Source organism: Perognathus longimembris, chromosome 2 (assembly GCF_023159225.1).
Source record: "Perognathus longimembris pacificus isolate PPM17 chromosome 2, ASM2315922v1, whole genome shotgun sequence".
Taxonomy (NCBI): Eukaryota; Metazoa; Chordata; class Mammalia; order Rodentia; family Heteromyidae; genus Perognathus; species Perognathus longimembris.
This window is the reverse complement of record NC_063162.1, coordinates 58,670,469-58,675,949: the sequence shown is the minus strand read 5'-3', so window position 1 is coordinate 58,675,949 and position 5,481 is coordinate 58,670,469. Positions and strand designations below refer to the sequence as shown.

General features: G+C 55.5%; 1 long non-coding RNA gene across 1 annotated transcript; it reads right to left on the bottom strand.

Annotated features, from left to right (window-relative positions):
- Positions 1-2,221: 2,221 nt before the first annotated feature.
- LOC125346546 lies at positions 2,222-5,249 on the bottom strand. Its single transcript, XR_007209957.1, has 3 exons — positions 5,110-5,249; positions 2,964-3,017; positions 2,222-2,568 (listed from the first exon to the last, which is right to left on the bottom strand). It is a non-coding gene; the product is annotated as an uncharacterized LOC125346546 (long non-coding RNA).
- Between the last annotated feature and the right edge of the window lie 232 nt (positions 5,250-5,481).

The window sequence follows — 5,481 nt, the reverse complement described above, 5'->3', positions numbered from 1 at the left end:
CTATGTGTCACTTCCAGGGCCATCCCTTTTTACTTTTTGTCTGTCATAGGGCTTGAACTCAGGGCCTGAGTGATGGCCCTGAGCTTTTGTGGTCAAGGCTAGAGCTCTACCACTTGAGCCACATCTCTACTTCTGGTTTTCTGGTGGTTAAATGAAGATAAGAGTCTCATGGACTGTCCTGCTTGGACTGACTTCAAACCACAATTTTCAGATCTCAGCCTCCTGAGTAGCTAGGATTACAGGTCTGAGCTCCTAGCAGCCAACCCTTTAAACAGGAGACTTTACCATATTGTGCAGACTTGGGCTGCATTTTGGAGAAATGGTGGAGATCTCAGTCTGGAGGAGAGGCCTCTACTGTTTTTCTTTTCTACATTTTTTTTTTTTTTTTTTGGCCAGTCCTGGGGCTTGGACTCAGGGCCTGAGCACTGTCCCTGGCTTCTTTTTGCTCAAGGCTAGCACTCTGCCACTTGAGCCACAGCGCCACTTCTGGCAGTTTTCTGTATATGTGGTGCTGGGGAATCGAACCCAGGGCCTCATGTATACGAGGCAAGCACTCTTGCCACTAGGCCATATCCCCAGCCCTTTTCTACATTTTTAAAATTGTTTTTTGTGAAAGTAATGTACAATTATGTAAGTCAGGTAAAGAGTAAATTTCTCTTTTGACAATGTTGCCCCTTCCCTAATGCTGTCTCCCAGTTTTTCCCTTCAATCCTCACCCACAAGTTGGATAGTTTATTTTTCGACATTGTGCCTAGTAAGTAGTACCAATGCTGCATTTTTTTCACTGTCTTTCCATTTCTGTGCCCTCTCTTATCCTCCCAAAGACATACAAATGAACAAACAACACAGAAGAAGAAAGGAGGAGGAAGAGGAAGAAGAAAAAAGGAGTGGGAGGAGGGGGAGGAGGAGGAGAAAGAGGAGGGGGGAAGGAGGGAGAGGGAGGATGGGGAAAGGGGGAAGAAAAGAGAAAAACAGCAAGGGAGAAAAAAAAACCTCGTTTCCAGTGATGCGTCTACTCTCAGCAGACTGCAGACAGCAGAGAAGGAACGGACCAGAGCCCCCGCCCCCTGCAGGCAGGCCGGGGACGGGAGCGGGGTGCCAGGGGTTTCCCTGGACATCTCCCCAGAACTGGGACGCGGTCCAATCACGTTTTGGGGGACTGGAACCCTAAGCTACGATGGTCAGCATCCCCCGTCTGGGAACAGCGGGGTAAAGGCGGGGATGCAAAAGGAGGCGCCGGAAATCCATCTTTCCGAACAATGGGAGAAGGGCGCGAGCGGGCGCCCGGGCTGGGCCACACCCTGTGGCTGGCTGAGTCACCGTGCGGCGGGCACACCCCGGCCGGCACACCCGGGGCCGCGGTCGCCTGCGTGGACACGTGCTGGAGGAGGGGAGAAGGGGAGAACAAAATCGAGTTCTCGGGGCAGGAATGTCTGGCTTCGTCCAGGGGCAGAAGTTGGGGTGCCTCGCCCCCCAGATGACGTACCCAGGTGCGCGCACTGGAATCCTATCTACCCTGAAGGCTGAGATCTGAGGACTGAGGTTCGAAGCCAGCCCAGCAGCAAGAAACTGGGAGTGAAGGTGCAGGGCAAGTAGTGGAGTGACAGACTTGAACAACAGGAACAACAAAACGCCGAGGGAGAGCGCAGGGTCCTGAGTTCAAGCCCCAGGATGTGCACACACCCCAAACAAGCAACTTTGTTAAGCGGGAGGTAGGCGGGAGGGAAGCGAGCTGCGATCTGGCTCTCAGGTGCACCCCTTCCCGCAACCACCCGGTGCCCCGTCCCCATCAGGGCCTCCTCCGCCCCGCCCCCATCCCGCTCCAGGTCTCCCTCGCCCCGCCCCCGCCCCGCCCTGGGGCTTTCCTAGCCCCGCCCCCACTCTGCGCCGGGCCTTTCTCGCCCCGTCCCGCCCCCAGGCATCTCCGGAGCGGGGGTGGGGCTTCGCTGGCGGCTGCGCAGATCACCCCAAAACAACCCTAACCTCGGCCCATCCCCGAGGGCCTCGCGGGCGTCCTGTCTCCCCAGATCCCCGCTCCTCTCGCCCCTCTCCAGAGCCCCGCGAGGCTCAGGGGACCCCCTCATCCCAGGAGCAAGGGGAACAGCTTTGATTTTGGGGCGGGCGTGGCGGATAAGGGAGTGCGGCGGAAGGATGGGACCCTGGCGGCCGAAGTGGTGGAAGCCTCTGTCGGGGGAGTTCAGCCCTGGGCCCGAGGGCGCCGGGGCCCGTGTCAAGAAATCACCTCCGCGGACAAGGAACTGGAAATGGAACTTTATGTCTTTTTTTTGTCGAAGACCCGGACTCGATCTCGGCATCGGACGCAGGCTCACTCGTTGGCGCTCTGCCACCCGAGCCACCCTCCCCCCCTCCCAACCCGGAAAGACGAGCTTTAATTAGGGCAGATGGAGTGGGGAGCGGCCTGACAGGCGCTCAGGGCCCGGTTCTGCCGGTGGAGCCTAGAGGGAGGTGTCCGGATCTCCCGTCACTTCTGGGGGCCCAGCTTGCCCTGGTCAGCGGCCAGGGCTGCGGCGGGGGCAGCGGCGGGGCCGGCAGGGGCGGCTGCGGTGCCTGGGAGAGGGGAGAGAAGGGAGGAGAGAAGAGGGGCCGGGTAAGGCCAGGGCCCTGGGGCGCCTTGGTTCACATGTAGCTGTCCTGCTTAAGGGTTTCCTGCCCGCCCCCCCCCTCCTTTTTTTGTGTGTCGGTGGTGGGGCTTGAACTTTGGCCCAGGGCGCTGCCCCAGAGCTCTTTAGCTCAAGGCTGGAGCCACAGAGGAGAGAAGAATCTCACGGAGTTTCCTGCCCAGGCTGGCTTTGAACCGTGATCCTCAGATCTCAGCCCCCTGAGTAGCTAGGATTGCAGGCATGAGCCACCAGCACCAGGCAGCCACCTTTGATCTGTGTGGAGAGAGAGGCCTGAGCCAGGCCCTGGGCTGCCACCCTCCCACCCTGCGGGCATCACCAGACCTTTCTGTCCTCCCTCACTGGGTTGTTCTTGACCTGCTCCACCGGCTGCTGCCACTGTAACACAAGGACAAAAGAGTCTTTAGCCCTAGTCCAGGCGTCGCTGACCAAGGAGCTCCTCCACTGCTCTTCCCCCTAGTTCTTTAGGGAGAGTTGAGTTTGAAATGAAGTCTCACAGCCAGTCGGTGAGGGAGTGAAGGGCATCCTTTTCCATCCCTTTGGATGGTGTGTGTGAGTGTGTGTACTTGGCCTTGAACTCAGGTTCTGGGAGCTATCCCTTTAGCTTTTTCACTCAAGACTAGCACTCTATCACTTGAGCCACAACTATATTCTGCCTTTTTGCTGGTTAGAGATGAGTCTCATGGACTTTCCTGCCTGTGCTGGCTTTGAACCCTAATCCTCAGATCTCTGCCACCTGAGTAGCTAGGATTCTAGGCATGAGCCACCAGCACACGTGGCCTCTTTGGGTGTTCTTACTAACTTTTAACTCCATTCTGGCCTGCTTTCCTCCCCATCTTCAGGAAGGACCAGGCCAGAGCTGCCATTGTGCTGTGGCAGCTGCTGCGCCTGAATGGCTCAGTTTCTGCCTTGAGTGCACTTGGCCTTTGTCCTTTACTTTTACCATGGCCGCTCACTGCCTCCCACCCCACCCAGCGGCTCCCTTACAGAAGGTCACACAGGCCCATATGGCAGTGCTGTCACTGGCCAGCCAGCTTAAAGTATGAAGAGAAGACATGCAGAAGGGAAAGAAACTTCTAGGATCTAGCCATGTCCTTTGGACCACAGGTTCCCACTGGTGAGTGGAGTTTCCAGGGACTCACATGAGTCAATGTACTCAGCAAGCTGGCAAGTATCTGACTGCTGCAGATGTAGCTCAGTGGGAGAGACCTTGCCTGGCATGCACAAGGCCCTGGGTTCGACCCCCAGCTCCCACATCCTTGCCACTAACAAACAACTCAGCAGCTGAGTGCCACGCAAGCCTGCAATCCTAGCTATTCAGGAGGCTAAGATCAGAGGATCATGGTTCCAAGTCAGCCTGGGCCAGAAAGTCTGTGACATCCTTATCTCCAATGAATCAACAAAAAGCTGGAAGTAGAGCTGTGGCTCTGAGCCCAGGCCCTGAGTTTAAGCCTCAGTATTGGTACCACCACCTCCTAGAAGGAGCCACAGAGTGGGAGTCTTGTAGCCAGCTTCCAGATGAGTAAAGTGAGGCCCAGGAGAAAGACAAATACTTGCTTGGGGTATTTTACTCTGTTGTCTGTTGCTAGGGGCTGGGGAAGGAGGAAGTTGGCTTGAGTATCTCTTCTTTTTTTCCCCCCTTTACCTGTTCTGGGGCTTGAACTCAGGGCCTGAGTGCTATCCCTGAGCTTCTTTTTCTTTTTTCTTTCTTTCTTTTTTTTTTTTTTTTCCAGTCCTAGGCCATGAACTCAGGGCCTGAGCACTGTCCCTGGCTTCTTTTTTGCTCAAGGCTAGCACTCTGCCACTTGAGCCACAGCTCTACTTCTGGTTTTTTTGGTGGTTTAGTGGAGCTAAGAGTCTCACAGACTTTCCTGCCCATGCTCACTTTGAACTGCGATCCTCAGATCTTAGCCTCTCGAATAGCTCAGATTGTTGGCATGAGCCACTTGCACCAGGCTGGTATCTTTTGACTGGATATTGATATACAGGAAGGACTGAGCAATTGGATCTAACCCAATGACCAGGGGGTTCTTCCATCCCTTACTCTCCAGCCCAGCTGTGTAGCTATGGGATAAGGAGGAGAGCACAAAGGCTGGGTCCTGCCTGCTAGGTGAGGTCTTCAAAGTAAAGAAAGGATTTTTTTTTTAAAGGGAGTGAAAGCAAATCCCTATCTAACTTATTCTAGGAGACCCTGGCAGATGGAGGTCGGTAATGAGGTAGCCACAGCCTGCTCTCCTTGTCAGCCTGGGCTTTCCCCTGGCCTGAGGGCTAGAGTGGGCTCCAGCAAGGCCTAACGCTCAGCTTGGATCTCCCTCAGACTTCGCCCCCTGCTGATTCAGGGGGGTGTTCTGTGGCTCCTCCATCTCATGGAAATGAGGTCCAAGTGCTTCAAGAGTGCTTGGCCCTAGTCATCTGGCAGGATGCCCCAGGTGGTGCCCCTGCTGGCGCCCAGGCTCAGCTCTGGACTTACCAGCATCAGTAACAGTGCCTTCCACCTGCTGCTTCAGGTCCTTGCTCCCCTTGCTGGCCATGGCTTCACCCAGTGCTCAGGCTGCAGGCGCTGCTGGGTCCTACTGACTCCTCTGTCCTCCTTGGCTTTTTAAGGCATCTCAAGGGCCAGGGGCAGGCTCACTCCATGGGGGTGGTTCCAGCTGACTGCCTCCAGGGTGTAGTATGTGTGTATGTGTACGTATGTGTGTGTGTGTGTATGTGTGTGTGTGTGTGTGACAATGGAACTACCAAGTAACTTGAAGGGATGGGTGGAGTTGGGAGAGATGGAGAGAACAGCAGAAGGGATGACATTGATCAGATGCATTGTACTCATAAATGACATGTTGAGTTG